The sequence below is a fragment of the Bos indicus x Bos taurus genome, chromosome 19 (genome assembly GCF_003369695.1).
Source record: "Bos indicus x Bos taurus breed Angus x Brahman F1 hybrid chromosome 19, Bos_hybrid_MaternalHap_v2.0, whole genome shotgun sequence".
NCBI classification, from domain to species: Eukaryota; Metazoa; Chordata; class Mammalia; order Artiodactyla; family Bovidae; genus Bos; species Bos indicus x Bos taurus.
The window spans coordinates 11,505,019-11,532,638 of NC_040094.1; the positions used below are offsets into that span (position 1 = coordinate 11,505,019).

The following is a 27,620-nucleotide window of genomic DNA, read 5'->3' on the forward strand; positions in this document are numbered from 1 at the left end:
GACTGGTTCCAAATAGGAAAAGGAGTCCGTCAAGGCTGTATATTGTCACCCTGTTTATTTAACTTACATGCAGAGTACATCATGAGAAACGCTGGACTGGAAGAAACACAAGCTGGAATCAAGATTGCCAGGAGAAATATCAATAACCTCAGATATGCAGATGACACCACCCTTATGGCAGAAAGTGAAGAGGAACTCAAAAGCCTCTTGATGAAAGTGAAAGTGGAGAGTGAAAAAGTTGGCTTAAAACTCAACATTCAGAAAACGAAGATCATGGCATCTGGTCCCATCACTTCATGGGAAATAGATGGGGAAAGAGTGGAAACAGTGTCAGACTTTATTTTTCTAGGCTCCAAAATCACTGCAGATGGTGACTGCAGCCATGAAATTAAAAGACGCTTACTCCTTGGAAGGAAAGTTATGACCAACTTAGCATTTTCAAAAGCAGAGACATTACTTTGCCAACAAAGGTTCATCTAGTCAAGGCTATGGTTTTTCCTGTGGTCATGTATGGATGTGAGAGTTGGACTGTGAAGAAGGCTGAGCACCAAAGAATTGATGCTTTTGAACTGTGGTGTTGGAGAAGACTCTTGAGAGTGCCTTGAACTGCAAGGAGATCCAACCAGTCCATTCTGAAGGAGATCAGCCCTGGGATTTCTTTGGAGGGAATGATGCTAAAGCTGAAAGTCTGGTACTTTGGCCACCTCATGAGAAGAGTTGACTCATTGGAAAGGACTCTGATGCTGGGAGGGATTGGGGGCAGGAGGAGAAGGGGACGACAGAGGATGAGATGGCTGGATGGCATCACTGACTCGATGGACGTGAGTCTGAGTGAACTCTGGGAGTTGGTGATGGACAGGGAGGCCTGGCGTGCTGCGATTCATGGGGTTGCAAAGAGTCGGACACGACTGAGCGACTGATGTGATCTGTGCTGGGTCTTCAGTGCTGTTCGGGCTTTCTCTAGTTGAGGCGAGCAGGGGCCGCTCTCTAGTTGCGGTGCGCAGGCTTCTTTCTCATTGTGATGGCCCCGCAGCTTGTGGAATCTTTCCGGACTCAAGATTGAAGCCGTGTCCCCTGCATTGACAGGCAGGTGCCCAGTCACTGGACCACCAGGGAAGTCTGTGAGGAAGGATGTCAAATGCTGGGCTCAAAACGTTCCCCACAGCACCCCATCAGGAAGACCCCCGCCATCCCTTAGGGACCCTCAGTGCTCGCTCCCACCAGACAGCTCCAGTGGTGGTGCTGGTGTGTAGTCGTTCAGTCGTGTCCGACTCTTGCGACCCCATGGACTGTATCCCACCAGGCTCCTCCGTCCATGGGATTTTTCAGGCAAGAATACTAGAGTGGGTTGCCATTTCCTTCTCCAAGGGAATCTTCTGGACCCAGGAATCGAACCCGGGTCTCCTATATTGCAGGCAGATTCTTTACCTACTGAGCTACGGAGGGAAACCTCCAGTTGTGGCGAGATAACCAAAAGTAGCTTTTTAAAAAAGAGATTTGCAACTCTAGAATTAAAATGAGTTTCTCGGCCTGAAATACGTGAGGCAGAGAACATTTTATTTTTCAAAGCAGGTCGGAAAAGTTGCTGTGTTAATCAAGGAAGCTGCTAAGTCACTTCAGTTTTGTCCGACTTTGTGCGACCCCATAGACGGCGGCCCACCAGGCTCCCCCATCCCTGGGATTCTCCAGGCAAGAACACTGGAGTGGGTTGCCATTTTCTTCCCCAATGCATGAAAGTGAAAAGTGAAAGTGAAGTCGCTCAGTCGAGTCCGACTGTTAGCAACCCCATGGTCTGCAGCCTACCAGGCTCCTCTGTCCATGGGATTTTCCAGGCAAGAGTACTGGAGTGGGGTGCCATTGCCTTCTCTGAATCAAAGAAGACCAAAAGTTAAATAAAAATTGTTTATATCCCAAAGACTGAAACAATTTACAGTCGGCAGTTTCATAGAACTGTCTGTCTTGAGTTAGACAACGAACTCTTCTTTGTGTGATTCTTTTCTTATAAAAGTTGGGTCATTGTTTGGCCTTTAAACCTTCTTTAATGTGTATTAATTCTGAACAGTGACCGTAGCCAGTTTATAAATAAATCAATAAGTACTCCACAAGGAAAAGACTGAAAGGAGGCATTCTTTCCAGGCGAGGCTCTGCCCTGTTATTCCATGACAGATCTCAATTAGCTTTCTGCTGCCCCCGTGCATTAGCGAAGTCGGCAGTGGGCACAAAGAACTGCCGGTAAGTCCAGGGAAGATTTCCATTTTGTCTTCATTTTTGGCGTTGCTGGAACATTTCAGTCCAGGACACATAATCAGTTCGAGTGCATGAATAAAACTCTACTATATATAGTATGAGTGAATTCCAGGATGCAAACTATATAGAGTTGAGCTAAGAAAACAAGTTCAGTGTCATGTTACTCAGCTTGGCAACGTTTAGAACACTAAACAGTCCTTTCCAGTCATTCTTGGTTGGACGCTGGCCCTCACGGTGCCTCCGTGGTTCACCCTGACTCTCAGCTGGCCTGTTCTCATAAGTCTCTTTTTGGACTCGGGCCAAGTGGGAGCTGCTTCTGTCTGACTTCCATGTACCCAGATGGCTCTAGGTTTTCTAAGCAGGAAGAGCTCAGGACAGCAATCTGGTTGGGGAATTGCCTGGAATCTTTTGGGGGGTTACTTGGAGGGTGTGATGGAGACTACAGAGGAGACAGAGCTGCAGAGCTCACCCCAGGCTATGTTTTGGTGCTGCCACTACCTGTTTGCATACCTGTTTTCTTATCTTGCAAACACTGCTTATTCTGGCAGGCACTTGTCCAGCCAGTGAAGCCAAGATCACTCAACAGAAAGTCTCTGAATTTTGTCTGAATTGCCTGTTTCCATCAGCAGGGCCATAAGGGGTCCTGTGAGCATTTATTTGGATACTGGAAGTGTCAAAATGAACCAGATGGTCCTTGTCCCAAGTTGTTCACAGTCTAGAGGGGAGTGGGGAAAAAGAAATATACAAAAACAAACAAAAATAAGACATATGACTATACCTTATTGGTGCTTTATAGAAGTAACAGTGTGGGCCAAGGGGAAGTCCATATACCTCAGATTGCTCTATTTGTATCTCTCTAGTCTAGGACTTCCCAGGTAGCACAGTGGTAAAGAATCTGCCTGCCAGTGCAGAAGATGTGGGTTCAATCCCTGGGTTAGAAAGATCCCCTAGGGTAGGAAATGGCAACCCACTCCAATATTCTTGCCTGGAAAATCCCATGGAAAAGGAGCCTGGCGGGTTACAGTCCATGGGGTCGCAAAGAGACGGACATGACTGGGCATGCATGCATGCTCAAGTCTAGAGCAATTCATACTTCATTTTTCCCCCACATTCAGCTCATTTCACAGATATTTATTGAGTGTTGACTGCTTATTGCTGAGGCTGGAGCTGTGTTGCACTTTCATTCTGGTTTAAGAATCAGATAATAAACAAGTCAACAAATAAGACACATAGTAATAAATCAAACAGGCTAAGTGTAGCTAGTGACTGGTCATCCGGGGAGGGAATGGACATCAAAGGAGAAAGGTTGCAACCACAGACACGAAGATCAGGAAAGGCCTTTTAGAAGCGGGCACTCGTGAGCTGAGACCTGATTGGTAAGAAATGACCAGCCACGGGGAGATCTCAGAGGAGAGCTCTGCTAACAGGTAAAACTGGAAGGCAGGAGAAAGTTTGAGGTGTTTCAGAAGTGGAAAGAAGTCCACATGACCGGAACGTAGAGTGAAGACGGAGCATGAGGTCAGAGAAATCAGCAGGGCCCCAATCATGCAGGCTGGAGACCTTGTTTGAATGCTATTCTCATTGCAATTTAGAGAGGAGGATATACTTTTCCAGTGATCAGATATGCCCGTTTCTCATCTAGGGTACTGTCTTCAGCATCTAAAGAAAACAGAATTAGTAAATAAAACATTAGCTGGTGAGGACAGAATTAGAGCAAAAGTAGGGACTTCCTTAGAGAAGGAAATGGCAACCCACTCCAGTGTTCTTGCCTGGAGAGTCCCAGGGACGGGGGAGCCTGGTGGGCTGCCGTCTATGGGGTCCCACAGAGTTGGACACGACTGAAGTGACTTAGCAGGGACTTCCTTGGTGGTCCAGTGGTTAAGAATCCACCTTGTAATGCAGGAGACTCAGGTTCGATCCCTGGTCGAGGAATTAAGATCCCACATACCATGGGATCAATTAAACCCATGGACCCCAACCACTGAGCCTGAGTGTCCTAGAGCTTATGTTCCACAACAAAAGGAATCCTTCCACCACAGCTGGAGAAAGCCCACGTGCTGCAATGAGCAAAGAAATAGTGCAGCCAAAAAAAAAAATAGAGCAAAGTTAAATGAAAGGTCTTGAGGGATATTTTACATAGTTATCAAAGCGTCCACACCACTGGAGATTTTTCCTTTTGAGTGTCAGCATGTCTGTACCAGATAGACTACCGTGCCTTGAACAAATTTTCATTCCTCAGGTTTCCTTCTCTTTTAGGGTTGATTGTCCATCTGTCTGTATTCTTTATCACATCACCACCTTTCCTCATTGCTGTAGCTTTCAACAGAATGAGGATTCTCAGTTTGTAGATAAAATGTAATCACCTCAAAAATCTAATCAAAGCCTGTTCTACTATCGACCTTCATTGGGAGGTACGTAGTTAGGTGGTATCCCATCCGTGTGTTTAGTGAATGATCACCAAAATCAACCCAGAGAGGGAGATCTACTGACTTGGTCTTTTGGTCTGGAGGTGAATCTTCCTTTCAGATGTGTCACCTTAGAATCGCTAACCATACTATGAAGATGATTTTGATGTAAAAATAGAATCTTTCCCCAAAGAATCTGTTCACTTAGCAACTTTAGAACCCATACAAAACACGGAGAATACAGATTTTTTTCTTTGGGGATCTCATTTGCTCATTCAAATACGTGGAACCCCAAGCAGTACAGTGGGCACAGGGTTAAAACAGGTACATGATGTATTTCTAGCCCCCGAGTCTATACAGCTTTCATATGTATCTCTGGTCCTTAAAATGAACAAACTGTCTACTCACAAACCTGTGTACTTCTAACTGCCCTGGATTTACAGGGTGTGCTCTCCATGCAACTTACAAATATCTGCCTTCAATTATCTCCCAAGGACTAACAGCCACCACAGCCTCTGGTTTCTCCTGTCTCCTCCCTGTTCCTTCTTCCTGCCTCCAGAGCCCTCGTTGCTGTTGCCATGACAACTGAAGTGAATAAGCCTCGGAATCTTATCTCTTACTATGGGTACGTGCCTCCCCACAAGGACGTTATTATACATTAGCCAAACTGGATTCCAGGGGCTGTCCTTTAAATTTACCATTAAATGATGTTGAAATTGGAACTCTGGAGGCAAAGATTCTGATGGAATTTGGTCAAGGACCTAAGAATTCTCAAATCTTTATTTGAAATCTTCAAAGGAACGATGTGCACTCATGACAAGGCAAGGTATAGGAATGCTTTTTGACTAACTGGGGCTTCACATCTAAATCCCAGCTTTAGTGAGTATATCTAGGGCTGGTGGAGATTCCTTTAGGCCTAAGCCAGGTTGGCTTGAGAAATCTGCTTGACCACTAAGAGACTGGAAAGATCCTCCAGCTCAAATCTGCCTTCTGGGCCCCAGGCTCTGATAGCCATCTGCCTGCCATCTGACTCATCTTCATCTTATCAGTCTTTCCATCCTACTTCTCTCTCTCTCTCTCCATAAACAGCTCCAACACCCAGCTAGTGGCCCCAGCCAGGAAACTGGGAGCCATCCTGGATTCTCCCTTGCCTTCCTCCATACCTGCCCGTGTGCATGCTAAGTCGCTTCAGTTGTGTCCGGCTCTTTGTGACCCTGTGGACTGTAGCCCGCCAGGCTCCTCAGTCCATGGGATTCTCCAGGCAAGAATACTGGAGTGGGTTGCCATGCCCTCCTCCAGGGAATCGTCAGGACCCAGGGCTCAAACACACGTCTTTTCCATCTCCTGCTTTGGGAGGTGGGTTCTTTACCACTAGTGCCTCCTGGGAAGCCTCTCTCCATACCTAGTCCTTTCCAAATTCTGTGAGCTCTGCCTCTACAAAAACTCAAACAGGTCTGCTTCTCTGCATCTCTACTCCCATCTCTTAAGAACAAAATGCAGTTACATCTTCCGCATAGGTCATTTGAATAGCATTCTGACTCCTGACTCTTGTGCTTGATTCTACCTGTTTTCCCCTGGAGCCCTCCTCCCTAGAGCAACTAGAGTATGTATTGGAAAAGAGAAATCAGACCATATCACTTTGCTCTTTAAAAATGCTTCCTGGGACTTCTCTGGTGGTCCTATGGTTAAGAATCGGCCTTCCAACACAGGGGACATGGGTTCAGTCCCTCCTGGTCCAGGAAGATTCCACGTACTGTGGAGCAGCTAATCCCATGAGCCACAGCTACTGAGCCTGCACACCTTGAGCAGGTGCTCAGCAACAAGAGAAGCCACCACAGTGAGAAGCCAGCGTGCCAAAACTATAGAGAGAAGCCCCGCTTCCCGCAACTAGAGAAAGCCTGTGCACAGCAACGAAGACCTTGCACAGCCAAAAATTAATTAATTAAAAAAAAAGACTCTTAGTTCAGTTCAGTTCAGTTGCTCAGTCGTGTCTGACTCTGCAACCCCATGGACTACAGCACGCCAGGCTTCCCTGTCCATCACCAACTCCCGGAGCTTACTCAAACTCATGTCCATTGAGTCCGTGATGCCATCCAACCATCTCATCCTCTGTTGTCTCCTTCTCCTCCCACCTTCAATCTTTCCCAGCATCAGGGTCTTTTCCAATGAGTCAGTTCTTCCCATCAGGTGGCCAAAGTATTGGAGTTTCAGCTTCAGCATCAGTCCTCCCAATGAATATTCAGAACTGATTTCCTTTAGGATGGACTGGTTGGATCTCCTTGCAGTCCAAGGGACTCTCAAGAGTCTTCTCCAACACTACAGTTCAAAAGCATCAATTCTTCGGTGCTCAGCTTTCCTTATAGTCCAAAACAACTCTTACTGCCTCCCATACACTTGGAATAAAATCCACATTCTTCATCCTGGCCTTCAGGGCCCTGCCTTGAATTCCCTGAGCAACTGTCTGACTTCATTCTGTACCACTCTCCACCTGCTCCCCCCCCACCCCTAGTCACACTTTCCTTCCTTCAGCACCCCGTGTGCCTTGTAAATATGTCTTTAATTTCCTCCAAGGTCAAACAGCTGCCATCATCCTGGTTTTTCCACCAAGTTCTCAACTATCAGCCTTTACCCCCTCAGTGCCTTTTGCCTGAAACACATCCCCCCCTGCCTTTGCCAGCTCTTTACACAATGCTGTTTCCTTCTCAACTATGAGATCTCAGTTAAATGTCACCTTCTCTGGAGAAGGAAATGGGTACCCACTCCAATATTCTTGCCTGGAGAATATTGGGGAGCCAGGTGGGCTACAGTCCATGGGGTTGCAAAGGGTCAGAGGTGAATGAGCAGACACACCCATGCTTTGTGAATAGAGAAAGGACTTTGCTAATGCAGATGAGGCTGGCACTTCCTTATATATCTTTAGAATGTTAACTCTTAATAAGTTGAAGTTATCTTGAAAGGAGGAGAAGAAAATGGCAACCCACTCCAGTACTCTTACCTGGAAAATTCCATGGATGGAGGAGCCTGGCTGCAGTCCATGGGGTTGCAAAGAGTTGGACATGACTGAGTGACTTCACTTTCTTTCTTTCTATAGTTCCTTTTGGAGAAGGACATTTCAACCCACTCCAATGTTCTTGCCTGGAGAAGGGCCTGGTGGGCTACAGTCTGTGGGGTTGCAAAGAGTCGGACACACACACACACACATCTTGAAAGGATGATAAGAGCATTCTAAGTATCATTGGGGGAACATGAATAATAGGATTTTGGTTTCTTCATCAGACTTTTTCCAAGACAAAGATACTTTTATTTTCATAGTACAAGACTCTGGGACCCTGGGAATAAAATTGGCTGCTGCTGCTGCTGCTAAGTCGCTTCAGTCGTGTCCGACTCTGTGCGACCCCATAGACGGCAGCCCACCAGGCTCCTCCATCCATGGGATTTTCCAGGCAAAAGTACTGGAGTGGGGTGCCATTGCCTTCTATATGCGTACAATTCTATGGAACTAAGTTCATTTTATTTTGTGAAAGCTGCTACTCTACAGAAAGATTTTGATTTAGTAGTTTGTTTTTAATCCCCCTTTGTATCTGCATTTGGTAAGGCCTAAGTTGGCAACCCACTCCAGTGTTTTAGCCTGGAGAATCCCAGGGATGGCGAAGCCTGACGGGCTGCCGTCTATGGGGTCGCACAGAGTCGGACACAACTGAAGCGACTTAGCAGCAGCAGCAAGTGTGATAAAAGCTCTTCCGCAAACATAAGGCAGTACTGTGTTCTGTTGGAATCTGAGTTCATTCATTGAAAGATTTATTTTCAGGTTTACCAGTTGTTTATGTCCACTGACGTTTGAGTGTATTACTTTGTATATGATGGGATTCCAGGGTGGGAATGGAGTGCCTTTTCTCTTTTAATTTTTATTTTAAAAAATTACTTAAAGTCCACTTCAGTGTTGTGGTTTATGGAGGAAAGTGTTAAATATGATATTTTAAAACATTTTTCTCTATGATTAAACATGATTTCTCAACGTCTTTTTTACTTGTATTTTGCTTTTGATATGGCCAGATATTCAGCTTGTTTTTCATAGTTCCTAATGTTTTCAGAAAAATTTTTTTAAAAATTAGTTTCCTAAAAAAAAAAGTCATCTTCTCAGCAAGGCCTCCCCTGACCACCCTATCCAAAATTGCCATGGTTCTCTATCAACGTACCCTGTTTACTTCCTACCTAATATTTCCCAGAACATACAGCTCTTTTGTTTATTCATTTGTGTATTTACCAAGTTTTCCCAACTAGGAATGTACATTCCTTGATGCCAGGGACTATATCTGTTTTATTCATAATTGGTAGCATGTAGGAAGAACATGAGTTAAGGAGCCTGGAGGGCTGGGGTCCATAGGGTCACAAGGAGTCAGACATAACTGAAGTAACTTAGCACACATGCATGCAGGAAGAACATGAATTAATATCTGTTAGATACATGAATGATCCTGCCTGAAATTCTGAACCCAAGAAAGGAAGAAGAAACTCTTCTTCCTCGTCTTCCTTTGTACAGTTGAGGTCTAAATGGATGGAATTCCACTCAGATGGTACAAATGAAGAAATGTTAAGGAAGAGATTTTTACCTGAGGCACGCTTGGGGTTAAGACAACCAGGATGGGGACTTCCGTGGTACTCCAGTGGCTGAGACTCCATGCCCCCAATGCAGGGGGCCCAGGTTCCATCCCTGATCGGGGAACTAGATCCCACATGTTGCAACTAAAGATTCCTCGTGCTGCAACTAAACCCCAGTGCAGCCAAATAGATAAATATTTTTCTAAAAAGAGAGAGAACTAGGATGCGAGATACCAAAGACTAGGAAGAGCAGGGAGAGGTTTATACCCCCAAGACAAGGGGAGGGGACGGGGTAGGGGGGCAGACAGGGGAGGGGAATGAATAAATGATGTTCCCAGAGCCCAGTGAGAACTAAATCTTTGGGGGGGCTGCCAGCTAGACATGTCGTCTTGGAGGGACACAGCCACTGCCAGATTGATGGCAGCAAAGCAGGATAGGAACCCATGAAGAAATATCCCATCCTCTCTCTCCTACTCTTTTATCTCTGAGTCACGCCCCTCCTTGGCCAAAGTCAAGCCAGGGAACCAGGGAAATGAATCCATTTGTAGCCCAGTCTTCTAGAGCACAGAGCAGGTGATGTGTGGAGAATAATTAGCACAGACTTTGTCTCCTAGCAGCTGGAACCCAGGCTGGTCTTGCTCCTATGACTTAGAGGTCAATCAGATTTGAAGTTTATGCTTGGAATTTAATTACCACTTACACTATTAGGCCTGAGGAAAAAAAAACCATTTGGATTTCTAAACAACCAACTAAGTAATGAACTTGGGAACACAATTCACTAGGGCGCTGAAGCCTGCCTTTAGAGTGGACGAGTGGGTGAGATGTTTTTATTATTAATAAGCAGAGCACAGCCTACTCAGTAAAATCAAACTCTTATAATCTTATCTGGCTAACCATAAATCAAATTATGAAGCATTTCGATGCTATACATGGTATCCTCATAAAATATATGAGACTAGTAGTTGGCAAATTTGATTTCTAGGTTCTTTCAAACCAATTACAGAGAAAATAGAGCTAGACCTTTTCCTGAGGCAAAACGCTTTAAGTCTCTGAGTTCTAGTTTCCATCCTGCTCCGAACAGTTGTTGTGTGAGAATGTCCATTCCTGACTCATTTGACTCTACAAATACAGAATTGCAACCAGCTGACTTTTAAAAAATTTTATTGAAGCATAATTGATTTACAATGTTAACCTCTGCAGAAAAGTGGCTCAGATGTATATACGTATATATATATGTTCTTTTTCATTATGGTCTATCACGGGGTGTTAAGTTTAGTTCCTTGAGCTGTATAGCCGGACCTTGTTTTCCCATCCCATACACAATAGTTTGCATCTGCTAATCCCAGACTCGCAGTCCTTCCCTCCCTGTCCCTCCCTTGGCAACCGTGTGTTCTCTGTGTCTGGGAGTGTGTTTCCGTTTCATAGACGTGTTCATTTGTACCATATTTTAGATTCCGTGTATAAGTGATATCCTATGGTATTTGTCTCTGTCTGACTCACTTCACCTTTACTTCTCTAGACCCATCCATGTTTCTGCAAATGGCAGGATTTCATTCTTTTTTATGGCTGACTAATACTTGGACCCAGCCGATTTCAAGGATATGGGCCAGCTTGGAGTTCTGGTAAGGTTTTACAAATGTATGCTGGGGGAAAAGGGAAAAATAAGAAGTGAGATGTAAGTCTTCCTGAAAGATGACAGCGCTGCGTGGGGGGAAAAAGTCATTTCTTTATAACTGTAGCAGTCAGACCTAGAGCTGAGTTGTGTGACTGGGGGGACTCACAATATTAATATAAACTCCTCTCTAGAAATCATTTTAGAGTGTGAGACAGTTGTATTGAATGTCTCAATAGGAGCGGAGGGGCCTTAGGACAGAGAAGCGGCTGCCGGATTTATTGTAATTAAGTGCTCGATCTGTGAATGGAGCACCGTAATAGCAAGCAGCAACCTCATTTTCAATTCACTTTTCTCTTTGCTTAAAATGTCCTAAATATTGGAAACAAAAGCTACCAATATTTAACTGGAATGTCCCCCTTTTGTCTACTCTGCTTTGTGTAACAAGAAAGCATACAATATACTTATTATGTTTATTTATTTATGCTTAGAAAATAAAAAAGTGCTAGTTTAAGAGGCTGGATTTTCTCTCTCCGCTGTGTAGGAAAGAGTCAAATTGTTCTAAGACTTCCAATGTTTGAAACACAGAATCTTGTAAGGAAAATTAAAATCTGCCTCTGATTTCTTTGTGTTCTGAGTTTCCATAGACGAAAAAAAAATTCTCTCCTAAAAGAACTGCATACCACCTGGCACATATCCTGAGAGAGGCAAAGCAGGGTGGATGGTAGAGTGGAAAAATAACAATAAAGATCTTAATTAAATCACCCAGGACCCTATTCCATAATGATACGCACCAGGTGCTTCTGCTTCTATTTAATCAGCTCAGCATTAGCTCCCTTTTAGAAACGACACATACTGTTGGGGTGTATCCAGCTGAAACACACATCAACATGTACAATGCTTTATTTTTTAAATTAATTTTTATTGGACAATAGTTGCTTTACAGTGTTAGTGTCTACTATACAGCAAAGTGAATCAGCAATACCTATATCTCCTCTTTTTTCGGATTCCCCACCCCATTTAGGTCACCACAGACCACTGAGGAGGGTTCCCTGAGTTACGTACTGGTGGTGGTGGTTTAGTCGCTCAGTTGTGTCCAACTCTTGTGACCCCATGGACTGCAGCCTGCCTGGCTCCTCTGTCCATGGGATTCTCCAGGCACGAATACCTGAGTGGGTTGCCATTTCCTTCTCCAGGGGATCTTCCCTACCCAGGAATCGAATCCTGGTCTCCAGCATTGCAGGCAGATTCTTTCCCGACTGAGCTACAAGGGAATAGTAGGTTCTCATTAGTTATCTACTGTAGATGAAAGTGAAAGTGTTGGTCGCTCAGTTGTGTCCAACTCTTTGCGACCCCATGGACTGTATGTACCTTATCAGGTTCCTCTGTCCATGGAATTTTCCAGGACCCACTGGAATGGGTAGCCACTCCCTTCTCCAGGGGATCGTCCCAATCCAGGGATCTAATCCCTGTCTCCCGCATTGCAGGCAGATTCTTTACCATCTGAGCCCCCCAGTGAAGCCCATATACATAGTATCAATAATGTGTATGTGTCAATCCCGATCTCCCAATTCATCCCACTCCCAAGTACAATGCTTTTAAAATGTGACTGTATATATTTCTCCCCAATTCTTTCACTGACTGTGGACTGACCTCATGGATCACCCAAGATGGAGGATGAAGTAGAAATAAAGCAGTTCTATGTTTAGAGACACCAAACACAATAACTGTAGTTTTATGGAAACTAAGCTTAAGAAATGCAAGGCATTTACTGGTTTCTTTCCGAAACCTCTCAGATATAGGAGAAATATGTGTGAGCTTTGGGCTTTCATTTACCCAAATATGAGGAATTTATGTGCTAGAGTCAACCGACTGATAGTAGATGGAAAAGATTAGTGCAGGTCCTATTTGGCAGCTGTCTGGGTAGAAACCCATATGCTCTGTGACATTGATTATAATTATTTTTCCATCATTCCAGGTTACATTCTTAGCAGGAATGTGAGCCAACTCTTTCCCTAGGAAGGCTCCTGCTGTGAAACTATCTTTGGCAATGAATCTTTAACAAAAGATCAGGAACTTGACATTTATTTTTAAGCCTGAGAAGAAAACGTGTGCAGTGCTGGAAGCAAATATAGGGATAGGAAAAGCTTCTCAACAGTTGCAGGCAGTTGCAGTGGAACAAGAAGAAATGTTATATGCCATGCCAGTGGCTTTACTTTTGTGAAATAGCAACTGATAACTAGGTATGGAATCTGTCAGCTCTGTATATAATGTTAAGCTTTAATGTCTTTTTAAAGTAGAAGATGTGGAGGGCAATGTGTTTAACTGTTCTTTTGGATCAGGTGTGTCTTTCTGATTTTATATTCAACTGATCATCAAGGAGATTGTTAGAACACTGGTTGTAACAGAAGTTTAGGGTGATATATTAAGAAATCCCACGGACAGAGGAGCCTGGTGGGAAATAGTCCATGGGGTCACAAAGAGTTGGACACAGCCGAGCGTCTGAGCAGGTATTAAGAAACAGGGAGAGCAATCATTTTCATTCCAATTGACTAAATTGGAGAGGTTTTTTAAAAAAATTTTTTCAAAAAAAGCATGTACATTCCAATTTGTGAATTCATTCATCTGAGTTGGGGGGTGGGGGTGAGTTCTTGGTGGAAAGGCTAAATAAAGTATCTAGATGTTCCCCTGAGGTGAGAAGTTTTCATCCTCATGCTCTCCACCAATAGTAAAGAAATTTCTTCAAAATTAATTGAAAAAGCAACAGAGGCAGAAAGTGGCATGGCTGTCAGAAAATTACCAAGTTAAACATAAAAGGGTGCCAGCTTTCCTCTAAAGGATGGTTATTTCTATCTCATGGCTTACTGCAGTGTAATGACTGGTTTCTCCATTAAAATCAAACACAGAATATAATTAAGCAAATCCTTCAGGTTACATGTCTTTTAAAATTCCACTAGCTGAAAGACTCATCAGAGGAAGTAATAAGCACTTTAATAAATACCCTGTGCCATAAATTTAGTTCAGCTGTGACAAAGTCAGAAGAGACCTCAATCATAGACAGTTATAGGCACTGGGCTGGTCAATTTTTTTTTCTGAGTTAGAATTTTCTAACCCAAGACGGGCGGGTCATGGTGGAGAGATCTGACAGAATGTAGTCCACTGGAGAAGGGAATGGCAAACCACTTCAGTCTTCTTGCCTTGAGAACCCCATGAACAGTATGAAAAGGCAAAATGATAGGATACTGAAAGAGAAACTCCCCAGGTGAGTAGGTGCCCAATATGCTACTGGAGATCAGTGGAGAAATAACTCCAGAAAGAATGAAGGGATGGAGCCACAGCAAAAAGAATACCCAGCTGTAGATGGGACTGGTGATAGAAGCAAGGTCCGATGCTGTAAAGAGCAGTATTGCATAGGAACCTGGAATGTCAGGTCCATGAATCAAGGCAAATTGGAAGTGGTCAAACAAGAGATGGCAAGAGTGAATGTCGACATTCTAGGAATCAGCGAACTGAAATGGACTGGAATGGAGTGAATTTAACTCAGATGACCATTATATCTACTACTGTGGGCAGGAATCCCTCAGAAGAAATGGAGTGGCCATCATGGTCAACAAAAGAGTCCGAAATGCAGTACTTGGATGCAATCTCATAAACGACAGAATGATCTCTGTTTGTTTCCAAGGCAAACCATTCAATATCACAGTAATCCAAGTCTATGCCCCAACCAGTAACGCTGAAGAAGCTGAAGTTGAACGGTTCTATGAAGACCTACAAGACCTTTTAGAACTGACACCCAAAAAATATGTCCTTTTCATTATAGGGGACTGGAATGCAAAAGTAGGAAGTCAAGAAACACCTGAAGTAACAGGCAAATTTGGCCTTGGATTACGGAATGAAGCAGGGCAAAGACTAATAGAGTTTTGCCAAGAAAATGCACTGGTCATAGCAAACGCCCTCTTCCACCAACACAAGAGAAGACTCTACACATGGACATCACTAGATGGTCAACACCGAAATCAGATGGATTAATCTCTTTGCAGCCAAAGATGGAGAAGCTTTATACAGTCAACAAAAACAAGACCGGGAGCTGACTGTGGCTCAGATCATGAACACCTTATTACCAAATTCAGACTTAAATTGAAGAAAGTAGGGAAAACCACTAGACCATTCAGGTATGACCTAAATCAAATCCCTTATGATTATACAGTAGAAGTGAGAAATAGATTTAAGGGCCTAGATCTGATAGATAGAGTGCCTGATGAACTATGGAATGAGGTTCATGACATTGTACAGGAGACAGGGATCAAGACCATCCCCATGGAAAAGAAATGCAAAAAAGCAAAATGGCTGTCTGGGGAGGCCTTACAAATAGCTGTGAAAAGAAGAGAAGTGAAAAGCAAAGGAGAAAAGGAAGGATATAAGCATCTGAATGCAGTTCCAAAGAATAGCAAGAAGAGATAAGAAAGCCTTCCTCAGCGATCAATGCAAAGAAATAGAGGAAAACAACAGAATGGGAAAGACTAGGGATCTCTTCAAGAAAATCAGAGATACCAAGGGAACATTTCATGCAAAGATGGGCTCGATAAAGGACAGAAATGGTATGGACCTAACAGAAGCAGAAGATATTAAGAAGAGGTGGCAAGAATACACAGAAGAACTGTACAAAAAAGATCTTCACGACCCAGATAATCACGATAATACGATCACTAACCTAGAGCCAGACATCCTGGAATGTGAAGTCAAGTGGGCCTTAGAAAGCATCACTATGAACAAAGCTAGTGGAGGTGATGGAATTCCAGTTGAGCTATTTCAAATCCTAAAAGATGATGCTGTGAAAGTGCTGCACTCAATATGCCAGCAAATTTGGAAAACTCAGCAGAGGCAACAGGACTGGAAAACATCAGTTTTCATTCCAATCCCAAAGAAAGGCAATGCCAAAGAATGCTCAAACTACCACACAGTTGTACTCATCTCACACGCTAGTAAAGTAATGCTCAAAATTCTCCAAGCCAGGCTTTAGCAATACGTGAACCGTGAACTTCCAGATGTTCAAGCTGGTGTTAGAAAAGGCAGAGGAACCAGAGATCAAATTTCCAACATCCACTGGATCATGGAAAAAGCAAGAGAGTTCCAGAAAAACATCTATTTCTGCTTTATTGACTATGCTGAAGCCTTTGACTGTGTGTATCACAATAAACTGTGGAAAATTCTGAAAGAGATGGGAATACCAGACCACCTGACCTGCCTCTTGAGAAACCTATATGCAGGTCAGGAAGCAACAGTTAGAACTGGACATGGAACAACAGACTGGTTCCAAATAGGAAAAGGAGTACATCAAGGCTGTATATTGTCACCCTGCTTATTTAACTTCTATGCAGAATACATCATGAGAAGCGCTGGACTGGAAGAAGCACAAGCTGGAATCAAGATTGCCAGGAGAAATACCAATAACCTCAGATATGCAGATGACACCACCCTTATGGCAGAAAGTGAAGAGGAACTCAAAAGCCTCTTGATGAAAGTGAAAGTGGAGAGTGAAAAAGTTGGCTTAAAGCTCAACATTCAGAAAACGAAGATCATGGCATCTGGTCCCATCACTTCATGGGAAATAGATGAGGAAACAGTGGAAACAGTATCAGACTTTATTTTTCTGGGCTCCAAAATCACTGCAGATGGTGACTGCAGCCATGAAATTAAAAGACGCTTACTCCTTGGAAGGAAAGTTATGACCAACCTAGATAGCATATTCAAAAGCAGAGACATTACTTTGCCAACAAAGGTCCATCTAGTCAAGGCTATGGTTTTTCCTGTGGTCATGTATGGATGTGAGAGTTGGACTATGAAGAAAGCTGAGTGCCGAAGAATTGATGCTTTTGAACTGTGGTGTTGGAGAAGACTCTTGAGAGTGCCTTGAACTGCAAGGAGATCCAACCAGTCCATTCTGAAGGAGATCAGCCCTGGGATTTCTTTGGAGGGAATGATGCTAAAGCTGAAACTCCAGTACTTTGGCCACCTCATGCGAAGAGTTGACTCACTGGAAAAGACTCTGATGCTGGGAGGGATTGGGGGCAGGAGGAGAAGGGGACGACAGAGGATGAGATGGCTGGATGGCATCACTGATTCGATGGATGTGAGTCTGAGTGAACTCTGGGAGTTGGTGATGGACAGGGAGGCCTGGCATGCTGGGATTCATGGGGTTGCAAAGAGTCGGACACGACTGAGCGACTGAACTGAACTGAACTGAACCTTTCTAATGGTATTCTTCTTCCTACTTTTGTGAAAACTTTAGCCCAAATAGATGTACACATGTTTATACATGAGAATGAGGTCAAATGTAAAGTTTTGATTTAAAAAGGAAACCACATATTATTGAAAACTGAAATATATCACAGTAATGGACCTGTGAATGCTACATCTGAACTCATTGCAGGAGGATAAATTACCCACCCTTGTAATAGAGTTTTTAGATATGGAAAATGTATCGTGTTCCTCATGTTCTAACAGGTAGATTTGCATTTGGTTACATAATCACAATTCAGTTTCCGTCTCACTTTTGATGGTCATGATCGTATCAATACAAAATCTCATTTCTAGAAACCATTACCATTACTTGTTCGTGGGATATATATATATATATATATCTCCATTACAGAGTGAAAAAGTTGGCTTAAAGCTCAACATTCAGAAAACTAAGATCATGGCATCTGGTCCCATCACTTCAAGGGAAATAGATGGGGAAACAGTGGAAACAGTGTCAGACTTTATTTTTTTGGGCTCCAAAATCACTGCAGATCGTGATTGCAGCCATGAAATTAAAAGGCGCTTACTCCTTGGAAGAAAAGTTCTGACCAACCTAGACAGCATATTAAAAAGCAAAGATATTACTTTGCCAACAAAGGTCTGTCTAGTCAAGGCTATGGTTTTTCCAGTGGTCATGTATGGATGTGAGAGTTGGACTGTGAAGAAGGCTGAGTGCCGAAGAATTGATGCTTTTCAACTGTGGTGTTGGAGAAGACTCTTGAGAGTGCCTTGGACTGCAAGGAGATCCAACCAGTCCATCTTAAAGGAGATCAGTCCTGGGTGTTCATTGGAAGGAATGATGCTGAAGCTGAAACTCCAATACCTTGGCCACCTCATGCAGAGAGTTGACTCATTGGAAAAGACTGATGCTGGGAGGGACTGGGGGCAAGAGAAGGGGACAACAGAGGATGAGATGGCTGGATGGTATCACCGACTCTATGATGGTCATGTGTTTGAGTGAACTCCAGGAGTTAGTGATGGACAGGGAGGCCTGGCGTGCTGTGATTCATGGGGTCTTAAAGAGTTGGACAGGACTGAGCAACTGAACTGAACTGAACTGAGCTTTATTTTTGTTTTATTTATTTCTTTTTAGCTGCACTGGGTCTTCTTTTCTGTGAGCAGGCTTTTTGCTGCTGCGAGCAGGCTACTCTCTCATTGGTGCGCAATGAGAGAGTACTACTCTCTGTGATTCATGGGGTCGCAAAGAGTCGGACACGACTGAGTGACCGAACTGAACTGAACTGAACTGAGCTTTATTTTTGTTTTATTTATTTCTTTTTAGCTGCACTGGGTCTTCTTTTCTGTGAACAGGGTTTCTAGCTGCTGTGAGCGGGCTACTCTCTCATTGCAGGGGTTTCTGTTGTTGCCGAGCCCGGCTCTAGGGCGTGCAGGCTTCAGAAGTTGCAGCTTATGGTCTAGAGCACAGGCTCAGTAGCTGTGGCACACGGGTTTAGTTGCTTTGCGGCATGTGGGGTCTTCCCAGACTAGGGATTGAACTCGTGTCCGCTGCACTGGCAGGTGGACTCCTAACCACTGGGTCACTAGGGAAGCCCTGGGCTCTGCTTTTTTTAAAACCTTTTTGGCTTAGCATAGGTGAAGATGTTAATGGTATGGGAAATAACAGTAACAGTCCTCTCTGCTGCTGCTGCTGCTGCTAAGTCGCTTCAGTCGTGTCCGACTCTGTGCGACCCCATAGATGGCAGCCCACCAGGCTCCCCCGTCCCTGGGATTCTCCAAGCAAGAAGCAAATGAATATATTCCCCCAGGATGGAGGAAAACTAAAGAGTTCCCATTCATAGTCTGCCTTAGCTTTTCATTAGCCTAAGAGGAAGCATTTACCAAAGGTGCAAGGTTGTCTGCTAAACATTTTGTATGCATTCTCTCATTTAATTCTCATAAAACTCTTAAATATTTTATATATTTAAGCCCCCCCCACAACAATCCAATGAGAGAGATAATAATAGCCCCATTTCATAGTGAGAAAACTGAAGCTTAGAGAGTTTAAGTTATTTGCCCAAAATCACACAGGGAGGAAGTCATCTCTCACAACCATCTGTGTCAGTCTTCTAAGAAGCTAACAGTGCAAAGAGTTGATTCGGGAAAAATGCCTGTGAAATTAAAAAATGGGGAGGAAGCAGGATAAGATAAGCAAAGCCCTTTGGACCATGATTTGAACCTGAAGCTTGTCAAAGAAAAGTGAGGAGAAAACAGGATGGAACAAGGAGTGACTCAGAACCTAATGCAGGTCTGACAAAGTTTTGACCCACTCAGCAAGAGGCTCCAGAGCAAAGATTGCCAATTAGAGGGGATTCAGGTTGGGTACCAAGAGGTCAGGCCCTAGTCAAACAACCGTGTTCAATTATTGTCCAAGGGGCTGTTCAGTAAGAGCGTGGCCGCAGCTCAAAAACCGAGGCTGCAGCTGGAGGCGGTCAAGTCAGTCATTCACCCAGAAGCTGGATAGATGGAAGTTCTTTCTTGATGAGCGATCCAAGTGGTTCATCTTCCTGACTGCCAGAGCCCACCCCCATGGGCCATGCAGATCCCCTTCTTTCACATCTGGGCAACGGCCCCTCCAGGGTTCTGGCACACCTTTCTTCTTGTAGAGGAACTTAGAAGGGGATGTTAGTGGGTAAACTATAGTCCTCAGCCCTGCAGTTGGTCTTGGGGCCACAGCTGGTTCTCAGGCTCTCCCCTCTTCACCATCCATTCTAATTTTCCTTGCCCCCAGCCATCATCTTCATTTGTCTCCGTGTCTTCTCTGGTGGTGGAACATAACCCTCATTTCTGAGGGGTCTGACTCACTGGTAATCATACCTTTCTCAGGCTGAGGGTGCTCTACTTGTCCATATACATTCTTAGTCGGGCAAAGGAGTACCATAAAGCACCCAAGTGGGTCACCTGAGCTCCATACATATTCTTCCTTGCCCCTATTTTGTAGCAACAAACAGCTCTTCTCCTCCTCCTACTAATCAGAGCCTTTTTTTTTTTTAATTTTGACTACGCTGGGTCTTCTTTGCTGCTCGTGGGCTTTCTTTAGTTTGGGCAAGCAGGCTCGTCTAGTTGTGGTGCTTGGGCTTCTCACTGGGGTGGCTTCTCTTGTGGAGGTGCATGGGCTTAGTTGCCCCATGGCATGTGGTACCTTCCTGGACCAGGGATCAAACCCATGTCCTTCCTCTGCATTGGCAAGTGGGTTCTTAACCACTGGACCACCAGCAAAGTCCCATATGAAGCTCTTGTTGGTTCTCCATTCATGACGTTTTGTTAGGGTGACTGATCTTAGCCTCCTGCTTCTCCAGTCTTGCTTTCTTTTGATTATATGTATTGAGTAATATCCACTTTAGCTATCCATGTATTTTGCCCCGTGAGATGTGATAATTTTTTGGGGAGCAGGGGGCATCCCTGAGTGGGCTGGAGGAGCATTTTCCTATCCTATTCACCAAGATTTCCACAACTCTCTTTGGGCTAAGGCCCCTGGTCTGCCATTCCACTTTGCTGGTCATTATAGTAATTTTTGACCCCCTCAATCCTGGTGGTTAAGTGCTGCCCCCAACCTTGTTTCTGTAAGTAAGCCAAGCATGTGACAGTCTTGCCTCCTGGCAGCCTTTGACACCCCTGAATATCTCAATGATGCTGGTGTCCCTCTCTCTAGCATAATCCTGACAGCTTTGGCAAATGCAGTGTACTCTGGGCCTATGTGTAGAACATAATCCCTTGGTGGGTCTTTCAGGCTCACTTAAAATATCTATTCCAACGTGCCTGCCTCCCTCAGCTTCTGTATTCCTTCTTCTACCATCTGGCAGGGCAACGCAGACACTTTGACTTCACTGAGAGTAGACATGCCTTGAAGAGCCACCCCAGCAGAGAGTTCTCCCCTACTCCTAGGGCCCTTGTGTGTGTGTTAGTCGCTCAGTCGTGTCCAACTCTTTGCAACCCCATGAACTGTAGTTCACCAGGCTCCTCTGTCTATGGAATTCTCCCAGCAAGAATATTGGAGTGGGTTGCCATTCATTCCCTTCTCCAGGGGGTCTTCCCATCCTAGGGATCAAACCTGGGTCTCCCGTATTGCAAGCAGATTTTTTACTGTCTGAGCCACCGGGAAAGCCCCCTTGTCAGGGGTATAAATCCCATATGCTGGGAGAGTAGCCATATAGGATTTCAAGAAATTTTTTTCTTTAGTGTATCCTGTCCCAGGAATACTCTGGCTCCTACTGGAACATGCTGGCTTTTTCTTGCAGCTCTGTTGCAGGGAGAGTTCTTTTTCTGTCTTCTCAGATCCAGCAGAATTATGCTGAACTCAACATAGTTGTGGACTTTGCAGCCAGGAGAGGAGGTGAGGCAGCTGCTGAACAAGATCCCTGTTTTCTTGTGAGGCTGAGGCTTCTATGGTATCTTTTTACCCCCAGGAGTGCTCGCTCTAAGTGGAGAGGGGAGCCCCTCTGTCATCTCTGAGTGTTCAGAGAGGTCAAGGCAGTCAGAATAGTCAGGGGGGTGCACCAGATCCTCTCATCCCACTAGTCAGGGTCCCAGGGGTCATATCCCAGGGTCCTGGATGTGACATAACAGACTCAGCTGAGCATTCAGTCATGTTTGAGGCTCTTCAACTAGGGAATTCCCTGACAGTTCATTGTTTAGGACTGAGGTTCAAGCCCTGGTCAGGGAACTAAGATCCTGCAAGTTGCATAGTGCAGCCAGAAAAAAAAAAAGAAAGAAAGAAAACCTCTTCATCTCAGGAAGAGGAAACAACAAGTTCAAAGGCCCTGAGGAGGCAGTTGCTTGCAGAGCAATGAGGCCAGTGCTGGGAGTGTGGTGAGCAAGGAGGTGGTCAGAAAAGCAGCTTTGTGGTTCTCCATCATGTGTGATGGGAATCTGTTGGAGGGTTTTAAGAAAAGGAATGACGTGGGCCGACATAGGTCCAAAGAATTAATCTGGAGACTTCCCTGGTGGGCCAGTGGCTACAACTCTGCACTACCAAGGCCGGGGGCCTGGGTCCTATCCCTGGTCGGCAAACTACATCCCACGTGCCGCACAGCTAAGAGTGTCCATGCTCAGCAAAGATTGAAGATCCCACATGCCAGGCTGCAACTAAGACAAATAAATAAATAAAAATAAATAGTTTAAGATATTGTTATTAAAAAATAATTAATTTGGTTGTTGAATGGAGAGGGCAAAGGAAGAAGGAGGTAATCCTGTTAGGAGACTGTAGTAATCCAGATTAGGTGCTGGTGATTGAGGGAAAGGTAGTCCAGGGGAAATGGAGACGTGGACAGACATGGGGTGTATTTTGAATGTAGAGCAGACAGGGTTTGCTCATGAATTAGACATGGGGAGGGGAAAAGAGACAAGTCGAGGATGACTCTAATGTTTATACCTGAGCAGCTGAAAGTTTGGAATAAGATTGCAGTCCATTTTTATTAAGTCTGAGGTGCTTGAGTTATCTAAGGTTTGCCACCAAAGGTGTTCAGGATAGAGACCTAGGAGAGAGATAAACAAGTCATCAATGCATGGATAGTAATTAAAGCTGTGAAACTGAATGAAATCTGAGTATAAACAGAGAAGATTTATGAGGGCTGAGTCGTGGGACACTCCCGTGTTCAGAGCTCAGGGACATGAGAAGGAACCAGTAATGAAGACTGAGGAGGAATAGCTATTGTGGCAGCTGCTTTTGTGCATAGGGAAGAAAATGCTTTAAGGAGGATCAGTTGTGATCAGTTAAAGTGACCAGTTGTGTTAAAGGTACAAAATGTGCTGTTTGCACGTTTTGGAAATGAGGGCAGGAAATTTATGACTGGATTGAGCAATGCGGAGCTGTTAGCACTTAACCGCTACTTACATACTATCAAGTGACCTTTGTTTATTTTCCATCTCCTCCCATTTAGATGTAACCTCTGCAACATTTTGTTTTGTTCACTACTACATTCCTAGTTGCCTAATAGTGCCCAGTATATGGTAAGTGCTCAACAAATATTTCTCAATAAGTATTTCCTGAATGGAAATTTGTGAAAAACAAGAAAAACTTGCATTTTATTTCTCTATTCCTCTTTGTACAAAAATAGCTTGCATTTAAATTTCAGTAGAGGAAGTAACGGTGTAGCATTAGATTTTGAATTATGTTGAAAATTTGGCAAAGAATTTGACCTCACTAAGCTTTTGTTTGCTTATTCATAAAAGGAGACAGATGATAATATGTTTGAGAATGTACCCCAAACCATGTCCACTACGTAGTTAGTACTGTTAATGCTTTGTAAATCTGAAGGGGTCACATGGATCAGACATGCAAATTTATTTTAGATATATAACTTATTTGACATGGGAAGTTTCATTTATTTGAGGAACCCAAAAACAGGAAATGTTGCTGGTAGGTTGCATTTCCAACAAAAAGCATTTGCATGTGTCTCGGGATGGAATAGGGCTTCCCAGGTGGCTCAGTGAGTAAAGAATCTGCCTGCAATACGGGATACTCAGGAGGCATGGGTTCGATCCTTGGGTTGGGAAGATCCCCTGGAGGAGGGCATGGCAACCCATTCTAATAATCTTGCCTGGGAAACCCCATGGACAGAGGCGCCTGGCAGGCTATGGTCCATAGGGTCACAAAGAATCGGACATGATTGAAGCACCCGAGCACACAGGCACAAGATGGAATAAGGGTCATAATACACTAAGATCAGTCTTTTTTTTTTTTTTTTTTAATATAGCTCCTTTTATCCTTTTACCTTCAAATTTATCATGTCCTTACATTTTAAATTTTCCACTCATCTTCAACTATTTACCTAGCACTTACATTATATTTGGGCTTCCCTGGTGGCTCAGACAGTAAAGACTCTGCCTTCAGTGCAGGAGACACGTGTTCAATCCCTGGGTCAGGAAGATCCCCTGGAGGGAATGGCAACCCACTCCAGTATTCTTGCCTGGAGAATTCCATGGACAGAGGAGCCTGTCAGGCTACAGTCCATGGGATCGCAAAGAGTCGGACATACTGGTGGGCTCAGCAGTTGTGGCTCGTGGGCTCTAGAGCACAGGCTTCAGTAGCTGTGGGGCACAGGCTTAGTGGCCCTGCGGCATGTGGAATCTTCCTGGGCCAGGGAGCGAACCGGTGTCCTCTGCATTGCAATCTGCATTGCAAGGTGGATTGTTAACCACTGAATGGCTAGGGAAGCCCTGAGATGAGTCTTATTATTACGCTTAACATTAAAATGTAATAGCTTTGAGGCTTTTTTTTTTTTTTTTTTTTGTCTTACTGTAGATTCTATAGTTCAAGTACCATTACATTGTAGACCCAAGATGGGTAGGTTTTGGTGAGGCTACTTCCTCTAGACCTACTTTTCCCTAGATTGACCCGATCTGAATCTTACAAAAGGCATATAATGGGCTAGAGCAGATGCCAAAACTTGGAAAAACTGCAAATTCATTGTGATCCAAGCATTCACCTTACAAGGTCAACTAGGAAGCTCTTAAAGGATCTTGGAGGTTTAAAGTAGGTAAAGATTATATTTTAAACAAGATTGGCCTTTAGCAGGGGAAAAAATGTGCTGAGTGAGGAGGTGGGATAACCAGTCACCGTGGAGTTATTCTGGCTTATTGCTCAAGCGACCTGGGCTAGAAGCCAACTATCGAGGGTTAATATTTGTTTTCCTTTGTTGTTCTGGATTGGGCAACAACACAGCCTCCTGCCATTTTGTGCTTCTTTCCATGTTAAACAAAGTCAGCAGGTGATAACCTGAAGTACCTCTGGGCCCAGAATATTTGGCCGTCACCTTAGTAGATGCCCAGAATGGTATTGGTATTGAAGTGTTGATATTGGACATTTTGGGGTGGTGATGACCGAAGTTCTGGTGCTTTGAAAATCAGTGCTCATGGGCGGGTACTAGACTTCACAAGGTGCTGATAACTTTAAAAAGCTTTGGCTGTACCGGGTCTTCGGTGTAGTGCTCGGGCTTAGTTGCCCCATGGAATGTGGGCGCTTGGTTTCCTGACCAGGCATCAAACCCACCTCCCCTGCATTGGAAGATGGATTTTTTTTTTTAACCACTGGACCACCAGGGAAGCCCCAGAGAATGCTGTTTAATCCTTGAAACCGTATCATTATCAAGACTTTTGACTACTCTGAACTGAACTGAAGAATAAATGCTTTGTTTCAACAACTTAGAAGGCAGTGTCTGATGTGGTTTAAAAGAACAGATAACAACAACTCTGTTAGTGTGAAATCAGTGCAGTAATTTCAGATCTAGGGTTGGTAAATGGCACATTTAAGTTACACAGCTCATTGATCACTTATAACGTCACATATGTTTTAAAGAGGACATTTCAAGTCAGAAGTGCTAAATGAAAGAAAAGCAAAAAAAAAATAATGATTGCCAAAAAGAATTTTGACTCACACTTGTTTTGCTGAGAACAATTTTCATTCAAAACTCATTAGATGATTTTTACGTAACATATATAAAAACTCCAGAACAAAAGAGTGTTATTTTGTATTTCACATGCGTCCGTTCTCTCATTTTAGATGGGAAACATTTAAAAATAGTTTCCATTTCAATTTTTGTTTAGGCCTAATTATTTAGGCTGGCTCAACATCCTGTGGTTACTGTATCAAGACAATGAAATACTTCAAAACAAAATTTCTTTTATAAAACATTTAGATTCCTAGAAAAAGAACCCATGCTGTTTTCTTTCATTGGGTCACTTCAAATATTCATTATGGAAATTTTTCCATTACTTTTAATGGTTACAAATCTATTACTTTAAAATAAATTTTTCTAGGAAAAAAAAGCACAATTATTCAATAAATACTGTTTTTAAAAAGACCTTGAGTTTAAAACTTCTTTGGATATCTGTGACAACTGAAACATAAGGCATGTGGCATGAAAATGCCAGGCTTCAGAAAAGACTGGCTTTGCCGAAGAGATAGTGTGCTGAATGTAGACATACGCATTCTTTGTAAGAATAATTTATATTGGAATCTACTGTTATCTGACCAAATCTTGAGTGGAGACTTGCACAGCTGTCCAATGAAGTTTTGTGAAAAGGTTAATTCATTTTAAGAAAAGAAGTAAAATTACTAAACAGAAAAAAAAATATTTAGGGGAAAAAAAACTGTAAGTCCATTAGTGATTTGGATTCAAGAGAAGCGAAAAGGAAAGATATACCCAATTGAATACAGAGTTCCAAAGAATAGCAAGGAGAGATAAAGGCTTCCTCAGTGATCAATGCAAAGAAATAGAGGAAAACAATAGAATAGGAAAGACTAGAGATCTCTTCAAGAAAATTAGAGATACCAAGGGAACATTTCATGCAAAGATGGGCTCGATAAAGGACAGAAATGGTATGGACCTAACAGAAGCAGAAGATATTAAGAAGAGGTGGCAAGAATACACAGAAGAACTGTACAAAAAAGATCTTCACGACCCAGATAATCATGATGGTGTGATCACTGACCTAGAGCCAGACATCCTAGAATGTGAAGTCAAGTGGGCCTTAGGAAGTATCACTATGAAGAAAGCTAGTAGAGGTGATGGAATTCCAGTTGAGCTATTTCAAATCCTGAAAGATGATGCTGTGAAAGTGCTGCACTCAATATGCAAGCACATTTGGAAAACTCAGCAGTGGCCACAGGACTGGAAAACATTAGTTTTTATTCCAATCCCAAAGAAAGGCAATGCCAAAGAATGCTCAACTACCACACAGTTGCACTCATCTCACACACTAGTAAAGTAATGCTCAAAATTCTCCAAGCCAGGCTTCAGCAATATGTGAACCGTGAACTTCCAGAGGCTCAAGCTGGTGTTAGAAAAGGCAGAGGAACCAGAGATTAAATTGCCAGCATCTTCTGGATCATGGAAAAAGCAAGAGAGTTCCAGAAAAACATCTATTTCTGCTTTATTGACTATGCCAAAGCCTTTGACTGTATGGATCACAACAAACTGTGGAAAATTCTTCAAGAGATAGGAATATCAGACCCCCTGACCTGCCTCTTGAGAAACCTGTATACAGGTAAGGAAGCAACAGTTAGAACTGGACATGGAACAACAGACTGGTTCCAAACTGGGAAAGGAGTACATCAAGGCTGTATATTGTCACCCTGCTTATTTAACTTGTATGCAGAGTACATCATGTGAAATGCTGGGCTGGAGGAAGCACAACCTGGAATCAAGATTGCCAGGAGAAATATCAATAACCTCAGATATGCAGATGATACCACCCTTATGGCAGAAAGTGAAGAAGAACTAAAGAGACTCTTGATGAAAGTGAAAGTGGAGAGTGAAAAAGTTGGCTTAAAGCTCAACATTCAGAAAATTAAGATCATGGCCTCTGGTCCCATCACTTCATGGGAAATAGATGGGGAAACAGTGGAAACAGTGTCAGACTTTATTTTTCTGGGCTCCAAAATCACTGCAGATGGTGACTGCAGCCATGAAATTAAAAGACGCTTACTCCTTGGAAGGAAAGTTATGACCAACCTAGAT

General features: G+C 43.5%; 1 long non-coding RNA gene across 4 annotated transcripts in view; it reads left to right on the forward strand.

The window, feature by feature from the left end:
• Positions 1 to 27,620, forward strand: part of LOC113877815 — a 95,429-nt gene that overhangs the window by 65,119 nt on the left and 2,690 nt on the right. For all 4 annotated transcript variants that reach the window (XR_003506830.1, XR_003506831.1, XR_003506832.1 and 1 more), the window contains 2 exons: positions 10,771 to 10,873; positions 23,040 to 23,109. This is a non-coding gene — a long non-coding RNA (uncharacterized LOC113877815). The remainder of the gene's footprint in view (positions 1 to 10,770; positions 10,874 to 23,039; positions 23,110 to 27,620) is intronic.